The sequence below is a fragment of the Arvicanthis niloticus genome, chromosome 3 (genome assembly GCF_011762505.2).
Source record: "Arvicanthis niloticus isolate mArvNil1 chromosome 3, mArvNil1.pat.X, whole genome shotgun sequence".
Taxonomy (NCBI): Eukaryota; Metazoa; Chordata; class Mammalia; order Rodentia; family Muridae; genus Arvicanthis; species Arvicanthis niloticus.
The window spans coordinates 42,790,130-42,814,597 of NC_047660.1; the positions used below are offsets into that span (position 1 = coordinate 42,790,130).

Here is a 24,468-nt window from a genome sequence, read left to right on the forward strand (position 1 = left end):
AAGCACCTTGGATGTACCATTTGTACACATTCAGAAAACATTGAAATCTACAACTACAACTGCTGGATCCTGTGGGATGTGCACTTTAAACATTGCCTGCTAAAAAGAAGAGTTGGCAGAATTGTTACAATTTAATGCGTGTATGAGTGTGCATCTGGATTCGCCAGTAGTAAATGTTACTAGATGGGTAATTGTTGTTTGTAATTTTTTTTCAAAGACAACCTTCCTAGGTAACCCTGGCTGTCCTTCAGTAATCCCCCTGCCTTATCTTTCTCAGATGATAGGACTACAGGCTTGCATCAGCATGTTCCATCCTCGTGATATATATATTCCAATAATCCAATATTTATTAAGAATTGAGTACCTTGCCCATTAAAAAAGAGTCTTACTTGAGTGATGGGAAGTTGGATCAGCTGGTAAAGTGCTTGTCATCCAAGCAGGAAGGCCTCACTTGGGATTCTGGGAACCTATGTAAAAACCCATGTGTAGTGGCTCTCACACATCTGGAACCTCAGCACTGGGCAAGGGGAGACAGGCAGGTGGCTCCTTGGGGTAGGGCATGGCTTACTGGTCAACTACTCTAGCTTAATCAGTGAACTTCAAGTTCAGTCAGAAATTCTGTGTCAAAAACAATATGGTGAAGAACTAGTGAGAGGGACACTTGTTGTTCACATCTGGCCTCCACAGATATTCTCACAAGTGTGAATTCATGCACAAACACACACCCACACCCACCCACCCACACACACACACACACACACACACACACATACATGCATGTATACATACATACATACACACACATACATTGATTTCTTATCTTGCCTTTATATTTCAGCTTTCTCTATTAGATCTGTGGTTAATTCTTTTATAATACATTTTGAACTTGCAAAAATATTTTGTCTTATTCTTGAGAATCTTAGATTCAAAATTATTTTCCATGGGAACTTCGTAGAAATGTCCGGATGATTTGCTGTATTGCAGGATCCAGTGTAGCCAAACAAACAAACAAACTAGACACTATGTGCACACTTTTTCTTCCTTAGGTGACACCTGTCAGTCTCCAACTCTGACCCTGCAAACACTCAGGGTTCTCTCTCTATCTCGGGAGCAGCAAAAGCTCACCAAATTGTGCTTAGGAACAGGTGAGTTTTCTTTTATTGTGTTGAGAAGCAAGTTAAACATTGCCTATCTTCAGATAAAGACATTATCTTCCATTGTTTCTCTGATTTCTTTGATAACTATCTACTTTCTCTGTTTCTTTTCTTCTTTTTCTTCTGAAACTCCTGGTCATAATATCCAACCCCCTGGACTGAATTTCCACCCTCTACACCAGGTTTTTACCTTGCTTTGTATTTAGTGGGAAGGGGTACCCCAACTCCTCACAGCCCCATTTTGACATTTAGTATTTTTTATTGTTCTATTATTTAGTTGCTGTATCAATTTTTTTAAAGTAAAGGACATTTCACATTTAAAGTATCTTCTTCTTCCTCTCTGACTCCAAAGTTCTGTATCTTTCTTTCTTAAAACTGGGTATTAAATTATTTTCTTGTAGTTGGAGGATAATTTTATGAGCCTAGTGTATGTAACACTCAATTCCCAGCCTACATGAACTCTAATGGAACATTTCAGCCTTGGTTGTTAATGTAGGAATGCGGGCCACTGTATAATTAATATTGTGTATTTATTGCTTTCCCAGAGAGTTAACATCAGTAGCTCACTTAATTCTTCTAAGTGGTAGTCCTGTTTTCCAGACAAAGACATTGACAGAGCAAGGTTACGTGACTTCCACAGAGGACAATGCTGGAAGTGGAAGATCTAGGATCAACCCCAGGCCAACTGTCTCAGGAGCCCAATCAGGTTAAAAAGCCAATGAACTAATGCTTGTACAGCTATGAAAACAAAAACAGCATCTGCAGTTGCTACACTAAGCTTTCCAGCCCAGGGCAAGCTGAGTTCAGATGCTAAGAATCCAGACCCATCTGGATCAGTAATTGAAGCAGGGATGGCTCCCCCCGTGGACGTGCAATGCTTCCAAGTCCGTCTAGCCCTTCATACGGAAGGTGAGCACAGACTATCCTGGGCCAGATGGGAAGCTGCTAAACAAAACATCCCATGTTCACAGCGCTTCAACAATAGCTATCAGTTGTCATATATCATCCAATGCTACGGTGATAACACGCTTGACCCAGATATTGTGGAGGACTGAAGTATATAATCAGAATAGACAAGACGTTTAGGGCATTGCATTTGTGATGGACGGAGAAAAATTCCTTCAAAGGAGCCAAAACCGTAGAAAAGAAAGATGCTGTCATCTGATTCCTTTCTGTTTATGACTTCTGATGGGAATCCATCAGGGAGTGAGTCCACTGAGATACACCTGTGTTCAAGTTCCCTTGCATGCACTCATTGTGCAGGCCGTGCTGAGAAATGAAATTTGCATGGGCTAGAAGGTGTCTGAATGACAGGGAAGCAGGGCTCGTTCACCTGCACACCCAATACATTGCCCAGATCTAAGGAGTTACCCTTACACATCAGCCCCGAATCCTGTGTAGAACAAGGCAGGCAGAGAGTGATTAAAAGTTAAAAGACTGTACTTACAGCAACAATAATATTAAACAAAACTGTGCTCCAGATGAAAGCACCTCTGGCTATTTTTAAATCATCATTAAGAACAAACAGAAATTTGCTAAATCATTAAAATCAAATTAGCATAATTAAGGATCTAGAATTGTTAGAGTATTAATTCCATGACTACATTTCTTTAAACTCAGTTAGTGATAAATCCCTGTTGCTCTCATACTGGAAAGCAGCATGGTAACTGATATCTCTGGGCACCAGTTACATTAGTTAGTTCATCTCAATACAACCCAGAATTTGAGAGTTTTGAATATTTTATATATAATAGAAAAAACTGGCATGCCATATAGACTCTTCTGAAACAATAAGGGGAAAAACAAATTGTTTCATGACATGACAAACCCTCAGCAAAATCAACAAAAATGAGTAAGTACAGAAATGGCCATATACAAATGATTTTAGGTAACTGGATTAGATTTTCCTCAGGTGTTTCATTTTTAGATGTTAAAGGCTGAACAAAATTAACAATTCTACTGTTATGAAATACTTTAATAGATTTTTAAAAAGAAAATTAAAGGAGGAAAGGACTTTTCTATATAGTTTAAGCTGTTGTTGTTTTCTAGTTTTCTCTTTATTACATGCATTAATTTAAATATTTAAATATATGATCTGAAAAATGATGACAATAGTCCCTCAGTCTCTTCAGAGCTTCACAGTACACCATAGTACCATGTGGTTGGCTATACTTTAAAATGCTACCCCATACCTCAAGTTCTCAAACTACAACCTACAGACAGTTAGGTATTCCTAAGATCTATTCTTGGTGTCTAGGAGACCAAATTGTTTTTCCTAATAGAGATAAAGCATTGTCTTCCTTTTAGACTGTGCTGACATTTGAGTTGGCAAGGGAAAGTTAGGTGGATCAAGCTGCAGCAGGATTAAAAGGATCAACACAGTTTCTGAGTTTTGTGTGCAATATCAAATAACAATACCTACAACCACCTGAAAGTCTGGCAAACCCCCCCCCCCCCCCCCCAACCACATTCATTCGTGAGGCTGGATTTTTCCTATAGTCCTTAACCGAGTTGTACTGTCATGGTCACTGAGGGAGATGGGTAAAGAGAAGCTTCAATCAGTCCAGTCCAATTTGTCATGAAGGAGATTTGGAAAACATAAAAGAGCACTAACCATCCTGTTCCCATTATTTTTGTTTCAAAAAACAAACACACAAACACCAGTTATAGTGTCTTCTTTATGTTAACAGGTAATTCATAACTGGGCTGGACTGATTGAACCCCTAAAGTTCTCGATAATTTTTAAAAGTAAAGAAATTCTGAAACATAAAAGTGCAGGAAATATTCTTTCATAATTTTATTTTTATAAGAAATAGTTTTCTTTCTTAGCATGGTGCCAACTGCTTTAATCCCAGCAGCAGGGAGGCTGAAGCAGGGGAACTACCTCAAGTTTGAGGGCAGCCTGAGCTACAGAATGAGTGCCAAGCCACCTTGAGGTAGAGATGAGACCCTGTGTTATACAGAGGGAGGGGGAGGGAAGGGAGAGAGGGGAAGAACTGGTGGGGAGAGAGACAGAGAGACAGAGACAAAGACAGGGAGAAAGAAGATGAAGAGAAAGAGGAGGAGGAAGTAGTAGAGGAGGAGGAAGAAGAGGAGGAGGCCAGAGGAGGAGGAAGAGGAGGAGGAGGAGGAGGAGAAGGAGGAGACGAAGACAGTGGTCTTTGCTCACTAACAGGCCTTCATTTGGGTAACTCTAGCATACACACTTCTTGGGAACAAAGCATACTGTGAACAGCCTCGCAGGGCTACTGAGAGATTCCAATTCTATGAGCCTTTGCTGCTCTAGGGCATGGCCATCTCGCCAGGAGCCGGTGGACCAGCGAAGGTCCCTCCACTGTCCGACCACATCCCTTCTTTTGCTTTACATCTCTCCCTCCTCAATAATGTATCTCATCTTCCCAGGATTTTCACCAATATGCTGAAGGATTGTTAAATACGGATTCTTTTTATTTAGTCCAATAACAGTTTTCCTTGGTGAGCCCTGGGCTTTGAAAGATAGTTTTCCTTACAGTCAGGCACAGGGATGGCACCTTGCTTCTGTTCCTGTGATGCTCTCCAGCTATCCCCTGGCTACCTTCACTAGCCTCTATCAGCTCCAAATGCTGTTCTAAACAGCCGTTTTGTTTTCTTTTTTTCCTTCACAAGGTTAAAATAGATTCATTGTATTAAGAGCTTATCGCCCCATCTATGATTCCCTTACTTCTGATTGTTTGACTTTTGATTAACCAGAGTTTTAAAACTCCTCAGGGAGCTCTAAAATATACAAATCCTATAAGATGCTCCCTCATTCTTTAATATTAACTTTTAATACATTAATATATACATGGTTAGCCTCATTAAGCTCAAGTGATCTCTGGGGATCCTACCTAAGTCATTTTAAACCACACTATTTTCCTAAAATGGATTCTAAAGTAGAAATTTCCCATTTTATATAGGCACTTACACTCTTTTAAACAGTCTAGGAAATCTGCAGCAGAACGCAGCCAAGCAGAACTAAAGGGCAGTGCGGCCATCAAAGTTCCTAAAGCCGAGAGCTCTGATGGCAGAGCTTTTATCTTAATGCAGAATGATCATGGAAGAACTTCGTTAATGATTTTTTTTCAAAGTTATGAACTGAATTTGTCTTTCAGAACCTGACATTGGCCCTTGTTGTAAATCCAACCATAACTCTTGGTCTAATGCATCTTTAATGTTTGACTCACCAACAACAGAAAGTTTGGATCCTTAGAAAGACAACACATTCTGCTCATGGCTCTACTTCTAACAGGTTACTGTTTTTCACTCAAATGACGATGATGACGATGACGATGACAATGACGACGACAACAACATCTACGCCATACACAGATTCTGGAAAGTTTTGAGAGTTGCTGGAGTTTTTTACTTTCTTACATTTCAGTAACAGCGAACCAAATAGAAGAGGGGAAAAGTGGAACATGTGGGACATCCTCTGATCCCCTCCCTCTCTGAGGATGAGGACAGTGATGCTGCCAGGTAGAGGAAGGTCAGTCTCAGTTTTTCGGGGCTTGCTGGAAATGATGCTTTTAACCTCTTGGGGAATGCAAGTGTTTTCAGGTAGCCCTGGTAGGAATCGGTGCTCCTAAACTGAAGTTGCCAAAAAGGGTCTTCTAGGCCAGTGCTATCCAGCAGAGAACACATTCCCCCTCTTGGAGACATCTGGAAATTGTAACCGACATCTGTGGCTTAGCACCGCCACTAAAATCTTAGTGGGGAACTCAGAGAGAGCCTGTGCCCAGCGTCCTGCAGTGCTCAGTCTAAGATGCCAGAAGGGTGAGAAGCCTTGCTCTCATCTAAGGCAAGACACATGAATCTGAGTTCATGAACATAAACAGAAGCCCTGGGCTTCTTGCAACTGTGCATGCAGGTTTTCGTTATTAGATTCGGAGCTCCCTTTAAGCTACCAGTTGTGTGATCTTGAGCGAGGAACTCAAATCCTCTCCCTCTGGTCTAGGAACAGAAGAACAATCCCTCCACAAAGTCATCAGAGCAATCATTCCCTGACACACAGGGAATGCAGAGCGACCGAAGGCCAGCTGGTCCTGCTCATGCCACCACCACCATTACCACCAAATACATCCAATAGCCTCGTGCAGCATCTGGACCTAAAACTACAAGATGTGGAGTTTGTTATACCCGACTAAGCGAATATCCTATTGGAAGACTGGTCCCCTTGTTAATGAGATGCAGCATGTTGTTTTTGTTTTTACTAGGGTCCCAGGAAGTGGGCTGGTCCAGTCTGGGTTCTCTCATAGTCTACTCTCCTGCTTCTGCTCCATCACTCTCCATCACTCGCTATTTCAGTGCCTGAGGCATTTGTAGCACAGCCCTTCCCGTAACAGCAACATCATCATCAACAACAATAGAAGCTATGCCAGTGCAAGTGACTTCCCATCAGCCTCAGAAAGGGGACAGGGGTAAAATGTCACCGCACGCAAGATTCAGGGCCAGGGTTTCCGGTCACAGGCTGGTCAGTGCATCCATTAGGGCTACCTGCTCAGCGTGGCGTTTTGACAGAAACTCTTCACGTAGCAGAACTAAGCCATTGTGCAAGGAGGAAAAAAAAAAAAGATCCTCCCTCCCCCCCCCCCCCACCCCGCGTTAGGAAAAAAGTCATCATAATTTATTTTCCTTACTGTATCAAATGACTTTTACTTATCCTTCTCAGATCACCTCACAGAGCTCTGCTCCTTGCTCTGTGTACGAAAGGTATAATTTGCACCTACACACTATAATTTGTGACTGTAAGGATGACTGCAGTGTCACATTCACCAGAATTATGACCTGTAGCATAAATAAATAGGGGTTGGGAGGAAGGTGTGCACCTTGGAAGAATATCCTTTAAGCTCTTTAGTACAGAGATGAGGTTCCAGCTTGCAATGTTGTACAAATTCAGTAGCAGGAAAAAAAAAAGGTACTGGGAAGGTAAATGTTCCATTTAGATGCTGTATATATTTTGTTGATTTGGATTAAACCCAAATGATTATTTTTTAAGTTAATGTAAAAACACTGTGGAAAATGAATCATATTTTAATTGCTATAATGCTGTATCATTTACTTAAACTTGAAATGATTGGTGAATCTTCTTTGATGGTACAACCTAAACAAGTCAATTACGACACATATTAACCTCTGTAATCACTCTCTAGCCAACTGCTTTCCATAATTTTTTCATAAAATTTATTTGCACTCATGTTTCTTAATGAAGCAGGTAACTAGCCTGGAATTTAAGAAATCTGGCCTTCTGCGTAGAAAGTTTACAGCATTTGCTAGAGAGAAAGGTACTGCCGATTTACTTGCATCTAATACAAAAATCCCATATTTTTGCCTACAGGCTTCAAACCATAGGAGGGTATGAGATAATTAGTTCTTGGAGTATCTCAAAAGCATTTTTTTTTTAAGTCCATCTCATCTGCAAAAAAAAAATACGCCTCTTCTTAAGCACAATGATCAAAGAGACACAGAAGATGCGCATGGCCGCTTTCCCCTTCAAACAAACACAATGCCACCTTCAGTATGTCTGCAGGATTATTTTGGCCACTCACAAGCGCATATGCCCACAAAGGAAGATTTTTAATAGAACTGTAGGAAGTGCCATGTCTTCTCCTTTAGCCAAGGTCAGTGTCCTGGTGCCTGAGTGGAGGCTCATGCGGGCACGTGTGGTATGGGCAGAGGACAGGGAGGTAGTTTCTCTTTGGACCACCTTTTGGCAGGGACTCAGTAGGAGAGAAAGAAGTGACCAAGATATGTGGGCACTTTCATGTTTCCACAAGAAGGCAGCCACCGTGAGAACAATGTGGTGTCTGCCGTGGGTAGAGGGGTGGGGGTGGGGGTGCCAGATTCCTAAGGAGAGGTTTATAGTAGATGCACAGCTAAGCTAGCAGAGTGACTTATTCAGTCTGAGCACCAGGAGCCGAATGTGTGAGGAACATTTGTTCAGTGGTATCTGTCAATGTGACGGAGGTAACACTTACTCCTGGGCTGCCACCTGTGTGCTTCAGGGGTGGAACTCTTTTACAAGGATGGGTATCAGTACTACTCTTGCCATAGCGACGAAACTCCTGAGCTGAACTAATGAAGGGGAAAGGGTATATTGTGACTCAGACATGCCAGTCCATGTCCAGACAGGTCTGTTGTTTTTGGCCTGAGGTGAGGCAGTGGCAGAGGCTGCTTACCTCGTGGCATCTAGAAAGCAGGGAGATGGCACGTGCCAAGTGCCCATCTTTCAAATAGGCAGTACCTCAGAAAGTTACCACTGCCTCCCCAAACCATCACTGTGCTAATCTGAACTGGGTCCGATCATGTCACAAGAGGGGAGCGTTACTGATTTTCTTAGGCATTTCTCCATCTAATCAATGTGGCAACTGAGATTGGCAATCAAGGTGTCGGCCATCACAATTCCTGTCTAGTTACCAATGACATGGGGCCCACAGGTAGAGGTGTGGCCACTAGTGACCTTCCCTGGAGTGGAAAGAGATCCTCTTGCTGGTGAACAGTATTCACCAAGGAGAACTATTCATAGAGTACACATGAGACACTCACTCGTGAGCTGTGCGGGAGAAATCTGGAGAGGTAGCTGGAGCCAAAGACATCTTGCCTGGGAACTGCTATGGAGACGTGTTTTCACCTCCAAGATGAGGTAGCATGGGAAATACTGAGAAGGTACCAGTGAGGATGGTGACTGTGATAATAACTACTTTGTTTTTGTTCCCCCTTTAGCTCTCAGCATTGCTGCTGTGAAGTTAGACAACTGTACCAAAATACTTCACTGAAAATTAATAAGCTCTCAAGTTACATTATCAGAGACTCCATGAGATGAGACACAGTATCTCAGAATTAAAGTAGGTGGAGTAAGCTGCTGAAAATCAATGTTTTCTCTATCTTCTCACGACGGCAAGCCACAGTCAAATTGTATTTCCTTGTCTGCTTATCAACGACTGGAACCAAGCAGGAGATACTCAGTTTGCTTGTACTCTGAGGGATACGTGGGGGCATCTCTCAGTTCATTCCTCAAATACACCTGGAGTCAGAACCCAACTACCAGGTATATACTTAGCTTCTAACTTCCAGGGTCTGTGTGTCTTGTCCTTGTGATTGTACACTTTACTCATCTGATTTTTAACCCTCAGATTATAAATTGTCTGATGCTCTGAATAAAGTTGGTTATTGCATGAGACTTTAGTCTGCCTCACTTATCAGCTCTATCTTCCCAGGTCCCATTATCTCTAGTGACTTGCTAGTGTTATTATTTTCATAACGACCCCACTTTTTTGACAATGATGTTTATAATGGCATGTTATAATTTCAAAACCTGCAAAGAACTTTATCACCCCCAATTCCCTGCATATAGGAGAAAATATGGCATTTGTTTTTCTGAATATGGGTTGTTTTGGTTAACATGATTTCCACTTGTAACTGTTTTGCCATAAATAGAATGGTTTTATTTTTCTTTATGGCCGTATAAAATTCCATTGTGTATTTATTGTATCATACTTCTCTCCTTATCTGTTAATGAACATCTAGACTGATTCCATGTCTTGGCTTCTGTGAATAGGGTAGCGATTAACAAGAATTGTACTAACAGTAGTTAGTGTTGTTACTTGTACAGCACCTCTGTGGTGACTTAAAGGGACCTTGGATGTAATAAAAAAGTGATGTAGGTTCATATTGGTTCTATTTCCAGTGTTTTGGGGGAAATTTTGTACTATTTTCAATAAGCCCTACACAAGTTTATATTTTTATCAGCAGTCAGTGGAATCCCTCACTTCTGGTGGATATGTAAACTTGTGTGGGACCTGTGGAAATCCTTCCCCACTTGCTCCCCAACAAATGGTTGTCTTATTTGTTGTTTTATTGGTGTTGGTGTAGCCTTTCTGTTTGGGGAGAGATGTTTTTGTTTATTTTATCTGCAGGAATGTTTTAACTGCATGCACAGGTGCATCAGGAGCATGGACGTCTGAAAAGAGTATCAGATTCCCCGGAACTGGAGTGACAGATGGTTGTGAACCACCAGGTGTGTGCTGGGAACTGAACTCAGTCCAGTGGAAGAGCAACTGATGCTCTTAAGTGCTGAGTCATCTCTATATTCCATCAGAACAGCTCTTTAAATAATGCCTTTCTTATTTCTTTGAGAATATCCTACAACATATCTTGGTCACATTTATCCTCTTCCCCTAACTCTTCCCAAACATTCCACTGCCACCTTACCCATGGAATTTCATGTTCCCTACCCCACCTCTTTAAATATAATGAGTCCAATTTGTGTTGACTGGTTACTCCTGGTCACGAGGTCTGTCCTTGCCTGTGGTTGATACCCCAGTTGTTGCTCCAGTAAAGAAACCTGACTTTCCCTCTCCCAGCAGCAATCAAATACCAATAGCTCCTCAGCAAGGGATGAGCCTCTGTGCCCACGTCCTTCCTTCCATGCCGGGATTGTATGTGGCTTGAGCTTCTGTAGGTTTTACATATGTTGTCACAGCTGCTGTGAATTCATACGTGCATTGACCCTATTATGTCCGGAAAATAAACATATGAGTAAAAAAAAAAATAGTTTCATTTGCAATGTCCTGAGTATCATGGCAGTCAAACACATTTCTAAGTATTATTTCTTGGCTATTATATTCCTTCTTTATAAAAATAATCTACTCAGGCACATTAGCCCATTTATTAATTACTTTTCCCAGTTCCATAGTCTATTTGTTTGCTTTGCTGATGGTTTCATTGGCTACACAGAAGCCTTTTAATCTAAAAAAGGAAAACATTTTATTTTTAATGTGTATGGCATGTGTGCTACATGTATGGGGGTGCCCGCAGAGGCCAGAAGAAGGCATATGAACCCTGTAACTGGAGTTACAGGTGATTGTAAGTTACCCGTTGTGGGTTCTGGGAAGCGAATCAGGTTCCATGGAAAAGCAGCCAGCAAGCACTCTTAACTGCTGAGCCGAGTCTCCAGACCCTTTTTGTTTGTTTTTGATTCTTCAGTTTCTTAGAATCTTTTAAATGTAACACAATCCCATTTGTAAATCCTTAGGATTACTTCCTGGCCACTAAAGTTGTTTCAGAAAGTTCTTGCCTCTGTCTCTGTACTGAAGTATTCTTTTATGTTTTTCTCCAGGAATTTCAAACTTTCAGGTCTTATATTAAGCTCTTTGATCAATTTTGAATTGATTTTTGTATAAGGTGGAACCCACAGCTTTATCTTTATTTTCCTACACAGGGAAATCAAGTTTTCCCAGCATCATTTGTTAAAGAGACTATCTTTACTGTGTGTTTGTGACAATTTTGTCAAAAAGTATGTGGCCACAGCTCTGCGTTTGAGAGTCCTCTGCTCTTTTCCCTGGGTTTGCATGTAACAGTTCCATGCTCTGCTATTCTGAATGGAAATGGAAGCTAAGATTAGACATGGTAATATCTTCACTCCCTTTTTATTCTTAATTTTAAAAACTTGGGTCTGCTTTTCCCTTTGGTTAGTTTGGCTAGCACTTGTCAAATTTGTTTACTTTTTCAAAGAATTAGCTCCTTGCTTGACTAGTTCTGTGCATTGTTCTTTTAATACCCATTTTATTATTTTCTGCCCTCAGTTGTTCTAACATCCATTTAAAGCTATAGATTTCCCTTAAAGATAGCATTATTGCATTTAAATGTTTTATATATTAACATTTTAATATCATATAGAAATTTTGAGACTTTGCATTGTAATTTCCTGTCCATCCCATTGTTCAGTTTGAAATATAATTTTAATTTTAGAATGTGGGAATACTTAAGATTTTACCATTACTTTCAGAAGTAGTGTTGCAGATTTATAGCTTGAGAGAATCACAGTCAAATTTAACCCTTCTCCTCTGTAAATCCAGTCCTTTCAGATTTGTTATTTTTATTCACTAGCTAGCCAAGTTTAAGAAAAGATGTTCCATGTGTACTAGAGAAGATGTGATTTTCTGTACCTGTGTGTTCAATGTCTCTGTATCCCTAAGTAAAGTTTATCATGTTGTACAAACTTTCAAAATGCTTATTTTACAAAGCGCTCAATCAGTAAACGAAACCAGGATCACTCCCTGTCTTTAGAGCTCTCTTTTTCTCCTCTTGGTTCTATCAATCTGAGCTTTAATGAACTTGGAAATCATTGAATGAAGCTCCTGGATTATTTTAACTTCCATGTGAAGTCAAGCTTTTAGAGTTATAAAATCTAATTTTATGACAGATAATTTTTTTTCCAAGGCTTGTTGGTGTTAACAGTCTTATTATGACTCTTTTATATGTGAGAATTTAGTGCTTGCATTTTGGGCATTATTCGCTTACTTCTGGATAAACTCTTGAAGTTTACATAATTCTAGATGTAGTTCTTGAAAGTAGGGTTGAACTGAATATGTAATCTGATAGTGTTGTCTAACTGGAGTATTACCCATATTTATAATTTATATGATTGCTAACATATTTGGTTTTAAGTCTATCATCTTCCCATCTCCAAAGGAGGATTAACCAAATTTAAATGAAATTCCTATAAGTAGTCTGGAAACTATAATGTTCTCAGTCAATACTGGTTTTAGTAAAAACATGTTACCAGACATGTTTCCATTGAAAATCATTCCCAAATCCCACGATATAAAACTCTTAAACTCAATGTCTGAAAAGAATTTTGGCTTCTATATGAAATAAATAATACACATGTAGTTTCCCAAAGTGATCCTTTTAAGAAAACAAAATGTGTGATATTTGTCACACAAGGCGTATAGAAGGCCCTGGTGGAGGCCAGAGATGCTCACGATAACCGAAGGAATGGATAAGAGACCAAGAGGCAAATAGAAAAACTGGTGTAAGATGCATCCTGTAGTGCTTTCCGTAACCGTGGTGGACCCTGTTAGAAACATACTTCCCTGTGCACAGGCCACAGCCCTTCTCAGATTTGCCTCCAGCCTTCTTCCAGGGCTGGGGACTAAACGCATGTTTTGTTGTTAGTAGGCAAGTGCTCTACACCCAGCCTACATCACTAGTCCTTTCATTGACTTGAAATTGCTGTAATGAGACTGGAGCAGAAAAAGCAAGGAGAGAATGGAGCAGGTAATAAGAAAGTCTTCCAGTCTTCCAGTAACCTCCAGATGGAAAGGCTGGCCTCTGAGGAAGAGCCCCTAGCAAAGCCTGCATAGAGGGGAAAAGATGGGTTCTGGGAGGAAAGCTCTGAGTTTTAGCAATCCAGAGCCCTAACAGAAGTACCCAGTGGTAAATCTATACCTACAGTTAAATCCAGTACTTTCAGAACACTTTTCAAATTTATTGTCTATTCCTCTGTCTTATTTCCAGTCATTTAATACACTTGAAAATCTGCAAATTTTGGAAAATCTCTCATAATTCCAACTTCTTCCATCTTTCCTTAATATTTTTCTCTGAAATTTTAATGAAAACGATTTCAAGTGTAACAAAACAGTGCACCACAGACTATTCTCCTCACAGAAAGCATGACACAATTCAGTCAGAAAGCCTCACGGGCTCAGGCCAGGTTGACATTGCTTCCAAAGAAAGGAAAGCCAGGAGTTTCCTGCTATTGCATTTTTCACATACACAAAAAAGGAAAATTGAAAGAGATAATCCTGGAGAAAGACAATTTCTGTGACTCTCTTTAATAGACCATCCCAGCACCACCGCTTTCAAAAGGGGCAATCCTGTGATAAAAAACAAATTTACAGTTGAGAAATGATAACCCACAAAGCACCTACAGGGCAAGGCTGCACCCGGGTTTTCAAATTTTGAGCTCCAAAATGTAAAGGAAAACTTTCTGGTAGGATTAGAAGGCTGTAGAGTCACAGTGAAAGTTTTTCCTTCTAGTTATGAAAATTATGTCAAAAAAGTCTCCCTGAAAAAAAAAGAGACTTCCTTTGCCTGTGGAAACTCCCTTGGCATCACAAACAGCGTCCATGACCAGAGTATTCACCTTTCAGCTACAAAATGCAGAGGTGGGGATACCAAAGGTATTTGGGGTTTCAGTCACAGGGGTGTGGTTTAGGGGTGTCACAGTGCATTCTGGTTGCTGTGGCATGGACTTATAAACAGGCTGTGAAGCCCAAGATCAAGGTGCTGGCTAACTTGGCGCCTGACTGGGGGCTGCTTCCTGGTTCACAGATAGCTGACTTCAGGCTGTGTACTCCCACAGCATGGTGGGGAAGAGCATGCTCTTGGGACCTTTCCCATTTGTGAGAGCACTTCCCTCAGGACCAAATCACACCTCAAAGCCCCACCTCCCAGCACCACTGCTTGGTGGTTAGGATGTCAGCATATGAATTTGGGGAGACAGATTTAGTCTCCAGAGGAGAAAAAGATGTAGGTTTGTCAGACACGGGCATGTGGGAGGGAAAAGGACACACAGAGAGAGGCAGGGTTACAGTGTTTGCTGTCTGCCATCAAGATGGTTCTCCTGGGTATGAAGATAAAGGAGAAGATACTTGGGGTGTTAATTAATTACAAAACATTAGTATATTGTATAGGAATATGTCAGTTTGGGTGCTGAATTCTCCGATACAATGCTTTACACTCCATGGCTCATGATCCAGAATCACCAAGGTACAGTATCTAGTCTCCCTGCCCCCTTCTTTCAACAATAAGGACTGTTACACTAAAGACCTTTTGGTCATCTTTTTGCTTGTATTTTTATTTTCATTGTTTATTTTCACGGATTTTTTTTCTTTTTCATTTTTGTTACTAAAAATGGAACAGAGAAGAAAATGTGGATTCTGACTTTCTAGAAATTCCCAGTTATCTCCTACACCTCACGCTGATTCTGTTTAAGTCTTCACATCCCTTAGCCACAGGCACCATCATCTCTCCCCCTTCATCTCCTTCGTTGATGACCTCACCAATTAGCAGCTGGAGTGGCTCGACTTGGAAACACATCCCCATCTAAATTATTGTTCAACTGAAAACCAAGAGCACAGCCAGTAAGGTTAATTCCCCAGGGCTGCAGACCTGGAGAGACATTTGCCTGCTCTGAGCCTCAGTTTCTTAGGCTGAAAATTAATGTTAGCATTGCTGCATTTATTGCAAAGAGATGACTGGTGCCAATTGTGGACAAAAGTTAGGCATTTGATTTTTAAAATTTTGATACAATGAAAGGCTAGGTATGCAACTGCTTCTTGGCCTCTTGACATCTAAACAAGCATCCTGCTTTCCACGGACTTGAAGTTCACAGCTCCTCTATCCTCGAACCCTTGGGGCCAGTGCTTGATAAAAGCAGACAGAAATCAACACAATGAGCTTATCCCCTAACAACTGTAAGCTTGATCATTATGCGCCAAGGAGCTTGCTAAACATTGAGGGTAGAGATACGAGCACAATAAGAACCACAAGTAACAATAAGCGACCACTGGGACAAAAGTCAAGCTTCATCAAGTAAGTGTCACCTTACCAGGCAGGACTGTAATGTGTGTTACTTGGCTCTGGGAAGAAGCTAATAATTGCAAGTACCTGCTGGTCAATGGGAGCCCAGGCAGGGAAAGATGTGTTTGCTTATCTTCAAAGAAAAGAACCAAGTGAGAAGTAGGAACAGTTGTTTGGGTTTCAAACGAGCTTATGGTGAGCCAGTAATTGGTTTCTTTGAAAAACATTTCTTCTGCTCCTTTCAATGAATAGACAGCACCCCATCATCATCCATTGGTCTGTCCACTAAATCATTATCCAATCCCCCTTGGGTGTCCTCCAAAGTCACCTCTCCAATGACCCCCCATACTGGCCATAAGTACCACTGGGTCCAGGGGAGGTGAGACTTATCCTCTGAACATATCTCTGCCATCTCAAAGCAATTCCAGACAGTATTAAAACAAAGTGAGACCTTGGGCAAAACAGGCCATCTGTACTTGAGTAAGATGACAGCTGTCTCTAAAGGGTCCCCAAGTGCAAGAAGCCACTGAGTTTTCCCCTCACACAGTCTTCAAGGTGAAAATGAAATGATGAAAATAATGCAATTGCCTGCAGGTGTTCTGTCCAGTTGACCTAGGGTGGCCATTTGCTGACTCTCCTGCAATTAAACAATCACATAAAAGTTATCTTTGTCAAGCTTCTGCCTCCTTTCTCATGTCATAGACAGGAGGCTCCAGACGAGCAGGGAATGTTTCAGTGAGGGAGGGAAGGGGAAGAATCCTAAACAACCTCTGGGACCTGAGGCCCCAACTCCCATGAGGGGTCACCTGGACAGTAAGTACTAAGCTTCTCTTCCTATTTTCTGGCAACGAAATAAATAAAAATGAAGGCACAAATAGAACCTTTGGAGGTCCTGCTGATGTTTTCCATGTCTGTGCTATGTGGCAGGGCACAGGCTCTCTGAGGATGGAAAAGGATGCTATTCATATCTCCTCTACACGGGCAATAGATGGCCAATTGTACAGTTTCCTCCTTCTACCTGACTCAGTGAATACAGCCATCTTGACCTGAGTTCCAGGGACCCTGAAAGGTACTGAGAGAGAGGCTAAGTAACCATATTCCAATCTCCAAGTCTCATTCCAGCTCTGAAGCAAACCACCTGCTGGGGTGTCCCCTTCCTTACTGCCCCCATCTCCCAGAGAAAACACAGATCCTCTCCTACAGCCTCCTTCACCACCTCATTCCTGTCTCAGCCTCCAACTGGGAACCTACCAGCCATGCAGGCTTCAGATCTTCATGGCCCCTCCTTCAAATGCAATCCCCCCAGTCTCATCCCCAAATCTGTAGCAGACTACCAACTGTGACCTTTCTTCCTCTCTGCCCCCGTTTCCAGGGGGATAGTAGATGCTGGTGCCACACCCTGCTGTCTTGATAGGCTAAAATTTTCTCTTAAATGACAGGAGACCAAAAAAAAATTGCTTATGTGAAACATATGGTACTGGATCCTCGCTTAGGCAGGACTTTAAAGTTCCAGCGTTCAGTATTGGTGGAGACCCTATAGTATGTAAGTTAATGAATACTAAGCTCCTGGGAATGCAGTGGTGAGTAAGTTCTCGGCCCTCATAGAACGGACGTTCTGGTTGGAAGAGACAAAACAAACAAGCAAACAAAACAAATAGCCACAACCCTCAGGGGCTTATGGGTACAGAAGAGGAATCATGTGTCACTCTCAGGGCAAGGGAAAAGTTTAGGAGGGATCTGAAGCAAACCAATGTCCTTTCTGAATATCTTCAGCCCAGGCACCTTTTGAAGACTCACGCCCACAAACTTTGACCGCAACTTGCATGCTCCCCATCCTCTCTGTCTCGTTCTTGTGATTCAATGAAGAAAAAGAGACAATTTGTTCTAAATGAACCAACTGTAAACAATAAAAGCTCTCTCACAACTATACTCATCCCTATGATCTCAATGACTTTAACAGAAACAAACTATCCAGAAAACAAATCAATAAAACACTGCAAGCTCCCCTCCCTCGAGAATCCCTGGAGCGGGTTTGCTGGGTCCCACAGTCAGCCAGATTCCCTTGGAAGCCTGTGCCCTCTCAGGAGCACCAACACAGGCAGGGTGCCACCACCCACTTCCTATCTGAGCCCAATGCCTCCCCTTGGATTTGTTGAGGCTTATTGTTCCCGAAATGCCTGCAGCATTGTTGGTAAGCTGGCTCAGCCAACCATAAAATCACAGAAGAATCAGCCTGGCGCATCTTCTGGCCTGGGAGCTGAGGACAGACAACTGATGTCTCAGAGAACGTCAGCCTCGGCCCGTCCACTGATGGCGAAGTCAGATGATGTTACAGAATCTAAATCTCGCTTCTAGAAGAGAAGTGTTTAGCACCACCGCCACCACCTGCTTGTATGTTTGTTTTGGTCAAGTTCATTTTCTTAAGACTCTATCTACTTTGGTTTCCTTTAATAGAAAACAAACCAAAGACAAAAGCATAGAAACAAAATGATTTCACAAAAGCCAGAGAGCCCTGTAGAACATAGTAACTTACAACATGCTGCCAGCAAATGACAAGATACCTATGGAAGAAAAGCAAACTTTAAATATATTCCTTAAAGATGTGAAGATAAACGTTGTCTTTGATAGAAAAGCAGAACTGATAAAGAGATCAAAAAGAAGGAGCAGAAAGTGATCGTGCTATAGTCACCAGATAAGATCAACGCAGGCGCAACTGTGGTTCATTTCAGTCACTCCGGCCCGAAGGGAATACTTCTGTCTGGAAATCTGGCCTGTAAGAAACTCGGGAAGTTTTACTATCTGAATTGACTTCTTTGAGTTAACAACTGTGATCAGCTATTACAAACCATAGCTGCTGAACTACATCCCTGTAACTTAAGATGCTCACAAAACCTATACTAGGGCCAAATGAGAGCAAACTTCCAGAAAGGAAGCTCAGAAAGTGGGGGTCTCTGCTAATAACAAGGCATGGCTGTGGACCCCAGAAGACACAAGTCAGTCCTGACCTGCTGTTGCCCAAGGCAGATGAATCCTCTAAATTGTGATTACACCCCTGCTCTGCACGTGCAGGGCTGTCTGTTCTCCAATAGACTGGCCAGGGGATCACAAAGGCTAACTAAACCTATGGCAGAAAGGCCAAAGCTTTTGGAGAAAGCCTTTCAGAGGAAGCAAACTATGAAGGAAGTATCATCATTTCTTCTTAAATTAAAAAAAATAACAAAATTTCTTACAAGTAAAATGATCCCTAACCCCTCCAGACCCCCCAACCAAGCCATTGTTAGAATTATTCCAGTTTCAAGTAAGAGAATCACAGTTCTAAGTGATAGAAAGATGAGGGGAACTTGTGGGCAGACTTAACTGAGAAATCTGAGTTGGGTTAGGGTATGGGTGGGCTGAGGTATTTAAATTAAGAGAACCATTCTGGATCTCTTTATTCTGCTATACTCTGTGGTGGACTTTTATTTTGAGACAGTGTCTCATGTGGCCCTGGCTTGCCTTGAACTCTTTATGTAGTCAAAGATGATTCTTAAACACCTGATCCTCCTGCATCTGTCTCTCAAGTGCTGGAATTACAAGCTTGTACCACCACACCTAGCCAGCTGCTTCTTTTATAATTAAGTTAAGAGAAAACAGAATGACTGTAGAATTTATATTAGTTATATCACATCAAAATATTAGTGATTTAAATTAAAATAACAACAACCAAAAAGGCAAATCTCTGATAATTCAACAAAGATGGTCTTTGCCCCAGAGGTTTCGTTTACACTATGATCAAAGACAATTCATGCAAAACCAGCGTGGGGACAGTGATGCATAACTTTCTGGATGATGTTTTATTTTTAACATAGCTGAAATTTACAATTACTTTAAATACACTGGTTGTCCAAGTAGATTTTTAAACATGTACCTGTGTGTTCTGAGCCTCTCAGGTCTCAAATATAAATGATGTCTTTCTATAGCAACCCAGTTCTAGACTTGCAGGTTTCTGGACCACTGTGGGAGCTTAAACTCTAATAACCAAGCCCTTTAGGCTGCTTTGAAGCTCACAGTCATGTCTTCCAGTTTCAGGAGAGACTAACACTGAGGTGCAGGGCTCAGGGTATAAGGCACAATACTGAATTTGTTGCTCACAAATAAGAATCGACCAAACGCAACAAAGGGAGGACTTGGACTAGACAGGGCCTCCCACCAGACAGTACAAGGAGACAGAGAGCCAACTGTGCTGTCCCTTGTGAAGCATGACCAAGGTTCTCTTTACACAGCTTTCTTACCTTATACCCTAGTAGAGACAAAGGCCACCTGATTCCTGAGATCAGATGGGACTGTACATGCATCTCAAGGTAGCTTGGTGCAGCATTCAGCCACTACAAGTACACGAGGAAATAGGGCCTCCGGGTGCCAAGTGACTTCTTCACAATCACACACCCGATGAATACCACAATAACTTTTTCCTAAAAACTCCAACAGCTCTTTTCAGGGTACTGGTATATGGCAGAGAATATGTGCTTCGAGTTGCCTTAAGAGAGTTAATTATCTTGGGTCAATAAACCTTCTGCGATACCACAACAGTAATTTAAACCACCTGCTTGTGCTATTCAAGACAAGGCTTTCATATCATAAAATACGGCTACTGAATGTGTGTGTGTGTGTGTGTGTGTGTGAGAGAGAGAGAGAGAGAGAGAGAGAGAGAGAGAGAGAGAGAGAGAGAGAGCCCCTGGTATAATTCTGCCAGATTCCAGTACCATCTCTGGATTCTCTGAATTGCCATAGACAAGGGAGCCTTTATATAATCTATTCAATTATTATTACTGTGTGTGTGCATATATGAAGTTTGTGGGTATGTGTGCCATGGTGAACAGAAGGAGATTAAATAGCAAAGTATTGGTTCTCTCCTTCTACCATGTACATACCTAGACTCAAACTCTGGCTGTCAGGCTAAGTGGCAGGCGTCTTTACCTACTGAGCCATCTCGGACTTTACATGTGAGGGTTAATTAAGGGGAAATCAGAGATTTTTATCTCTCCAAGAAATGCTTTGTCAAATCCTGCTCCAGGTACTCTCACCTAACAGAACAGAGCTGGCAGTGGCAAATAATGAGACTCCAGGAAGGAACAATTAAACTAGGTTTGGGGGGCTTGTCTTCTTATAACTATCTGGCATGTCTGTTTCATAATGCTACAGATATTTCAAAGCTATGAAGCATTTTTATATAGCCAAACCATTTTCATCTAAAAAGGTACATTGCAATGTAGTCAGATTTAAGAAGCCGTAATTCGAGATGACTGCATTTGATGATACGAGGACCACAGAGCAGAAGAGCTCACAGCACCTTTACAGCAACTTCAATTACACCCAGTGTCCGGATGCCACAGTTGCTGCTCTAGTCTCCTGGGGATTCCCTAAGCTGGATCCTTCCATGGTTACCTCAGGCAGCACAGGCAGGGAAGCGTGTCTTTCTGGCCTGCCTGGGTGGCCTGTCCCTGTTTTTGTCTCTACCCAAGATCCTGATGCCTGGATCTGTCTCCACCCTCTCGGATGGGTCAAGGCCCTTCAACCCTGTTGTTCCAGTAGACTTCTGATCTCTCAACAACCCTCTTTGAGGGTTTGGACTTAGGCAGGCAAGTGTTTAAAAAGAAAGTGCTGAAGCATTTATTGACAGCCTCAGTCTTGCTGAGGGAGACTTCTCTGATGTCCTGAAGAGAGGGATACAAGGGAGGCCACAAGCTGATTCAGTTTTGAAAATCCTAGCAGCCACAGAAAAGGGCTCACCTCTAGTCTAGGAGATAAACAACACTTCATAACATATTCATTAGCCTGAAGGCTTTCACTTTATTCAAAGAGCCTTTTCCCCTCTCCTGTGCCCTTCTTCCAGCCCTTTCCCTTTCTCCTTTACACAGACTCCCAGCGCCAGCAGACTTGGTGGGTTAAGGTTAAGCTCTGACTGCCCTTCACCCTCCTCTGTCTTTCTTTCATCTCTATGGCTCCCCTCCCCCACCCATCTACTGAGATTTGCTGCTTACAGGATCGGCTCAAGTAAGATCTTAGCCACTTCTGGGAATAAATAGTGTACACATGACAAAGCTGTTATAATACTTTCTGCCTAGGTCATAACTGGAAAGTTGTAACCTTCCAACTATGTGCAGAAGGACCAACCCATGTATAAGACCCACCTGACCTCACACACATCAAGGTAAGACTAGGGATTCAGTCCTCTGACAAGAAAATGAATAGACAAATCATACCCTAGCCAAATGATTTTGAAGACTCTCAGCTTTAGAGACACACTCTTTGTTAAGGGCGGAGCTCAGTCAGCCACAGGAACTTTATCATAAACTAGTTTAGGGATTCGGTTTCGTCCTGATTTGATCATTCACCATCACCACCACCGTCATCATAAACAAAACAAAACAAAACAAAACAAAACAAAACAAAACAAAACAAAACTACACATCTTGGAATACCCAGGAAGAGAAGTTGATTCTGGAGGCTATGATTTTCCATAGAAGGCCGAATGGGGGCAGAGAGGGGGACTGTATAGCACTGAAATAGATGGGGTAATGTGAGCAGTCAGAGACAACCTAATGCCGCCACCGGAACTTAAGCAAGAGTGGGAGGCACATCCGGCGGGATGGATGGAAGACACAAATGACGGCAGCACAACTGAAAGGGACTATTTAATTTAGGAGGACGGCTCCTGCTGCAACAACCATGCAGAACTGGGAAACATACTGAGTAGTCAATGCAATAACAACACGGGTGCAATGAATGCAGAGCCTCCATTATTCTAAGGGACACACAGGAAGATGGGAACAGTGAGGCTGTGTTCTTAAGGCAGCCTGGGCTGGACCCTTAGCTGAAGCTCTGGTCTCCATGACTTGGAATACTTACCAGCTTCTTGGGAACCAGCTCACTTACAGCAGCTGGTCACTCCTGTCTTGATCCCCCTTGTGGGATTCAGTCCTGCTTTGGCTTCTGGGTTTCCAAATTGTTAGTTCCTGCAAAGAATGAGAGGGAGGATGATTTAAAGATGTGCAGGACATTGACCAATCAAAAAGCACGGTACGGGGAAAGCATGGCAATCTTCACTGAAGGTGGGCGTGTGCTTTTGTTGTTGGTCCCGCCCCTCATTTTAGACTTGACTCAGTACAAGAAAGTACACAGTATCTATCCAAGTGTACAAGTGTCACTTGTGGGGGAGGGGCACAGAAGCAATTGCACTTCTCTATATACTGAGACACTCCTGCATATTTGCACCATTACAGATGTGACTCTAGGAAGGTTTTTCACCTCTTCCAAAATTTACGCAGGGTGCACAGGCATCCACTTGATCAGAGGGAGCACACGTACGAATAGAGAGCCCTGCTACTACCTTCATAGCATTCTGGGCTGCAAGCGGACTTCCATTCCACTGGAAATGCTTTTTAATTTTATTTTTTTAAGGAGTAAATTTTTTTTCAATGATTTGCTTTTATCTTATGCCCATTGGTGTTCTGCTTGCATGTGTATCTGTGTGAGGGTCTTTGATTCCCTGGAACTAGAATTATATAGACAGTTGTGAGCTGCCACATGGGTGCTGGGAATGGAACCCAGGTCCTCTGGAAGGCTATTCAGTGCTCTTAACCACTGAGCCATCTCTCCAGACTTTTTTTTTAAGTGACATCTCTATAGTTCCATACACTTTACACAGTAATTTGGCATTAATATCAGCTTTGATTTCTATAATGTTTTTTTTTTTTTGTATCTCTAGTTTCAAAACAAAAAAATTGGTACCCAAAAGACATATGTGGCCCATGCAAGAACACAAGACACTGGTAACAGAAGAAAGATGGAAACCAGGGTTCTTTGGTTTTTTTGTTTTTTTTTTTTTAACCTTAAAAAATGTTTGATTATTTATTTATTTATTTATTATTTATTTATTTATTTATTATAGTGTGTATGTATAATGTGTGTCACGTGTGTGATGCGCTGGTGAGCATGTGTTATGGGACACATGTAAAAGTCCAAGAACAATTTTCAGGAGTTAATTCTCTCCTCCCACCTTTCCCTGATTCCCAAGGATTGAACTTGGGTCTTTAGACTTGAACAAGTGCTTCCTCTGTGCTGTGCTACCTTCTCTGCACCTGAGCCAGGTGTCCTGACCCCTGGCTCCAGATACTTTTTATTACACAGGTGGCACTTTGCCTGCTTTTCAGACGCAAGCTCATTATACATTCGGTGACAATTACAACTTTTGAAGACACCAAGTACAGAGGAGCTTTACCTGTAAGAAAATGGCTCTTCCTTCCATTTTATCAGGTCGGTCTACCTGAGTTAAATGGTATTAATGATGCCATCCTATCATGAGATAATAAAGACTAACACAACGAATCTTGGGGCTGAGGAAATAGGCCAGAATTTAAGAGCAATTAATGTTTTGGTATAGAATGTGTGTGTGTGTGTGTGTGTGTGTGTGTGTGTGTGTATGTGTGTGTTGTGGGAAGAGGGGTACTCCCAGCTCCCACATGATAGTTCAAAAGTGTCTATAACTCCAGTTTTAGGGGATCAGCTACTCACTTCTGGCTTTCACAAGCTTCTGCATGCAAAAATACAGTGTATATACATAACTCAGGCGCATGTATGCACACACACACACTCAAAATCTAAAAACAGAATAAACCTGAAATAGACTCAGAACCTGCTAACATTCTAAAGCTTTCATAATTGATAAGTTTTAAAAAAACATGAAAAAAATTAACAACAACAACAAAATAAAACAACAACAGGAAAAACATCTTAAGGTGAGATGCTACAAGAAAGAGTGCCTTAAGAAAGCATGGCTTATGCTGTGCCCCTGTAGTCACACAGGAGCCAGCTGCCACCTGGAGTGTGTGTTCCTACCTGTGCCTTTTCACACCGCCCCCTGCTTTCTGCATACCAAACTTTGCTAATTTCA

At 41.8% G+C, this 24,468-nt stretch overlaps 1 protein-coding gene across 6 annotated transcripts in view; it reads right to left on the reverse strand.

Annotated features, from left to right (window-relative positions):
- Nucleotides 1–24,468, reverse strand: part of Enox1 (ecto-NOX disulfide-thiol exchanger 1) — a 547,589-nt gene that overhangs the window by 312,190 nt on the left and 210,931 nt on the right. For all 6 annotated transcript variants that reach the window (XM_034498830.2, XM_076930694.1, XM_076930695.1 and 3 more), the window contains exon 4: nucleotides 22,425–22,531. The gene's annotated coding sequence lies outside the window, so the exon portion shown is untranslated. The remainder of the gene's footprint in view (nucleotides 1–22,424; nucleotides 22,532–24,468) is intronic.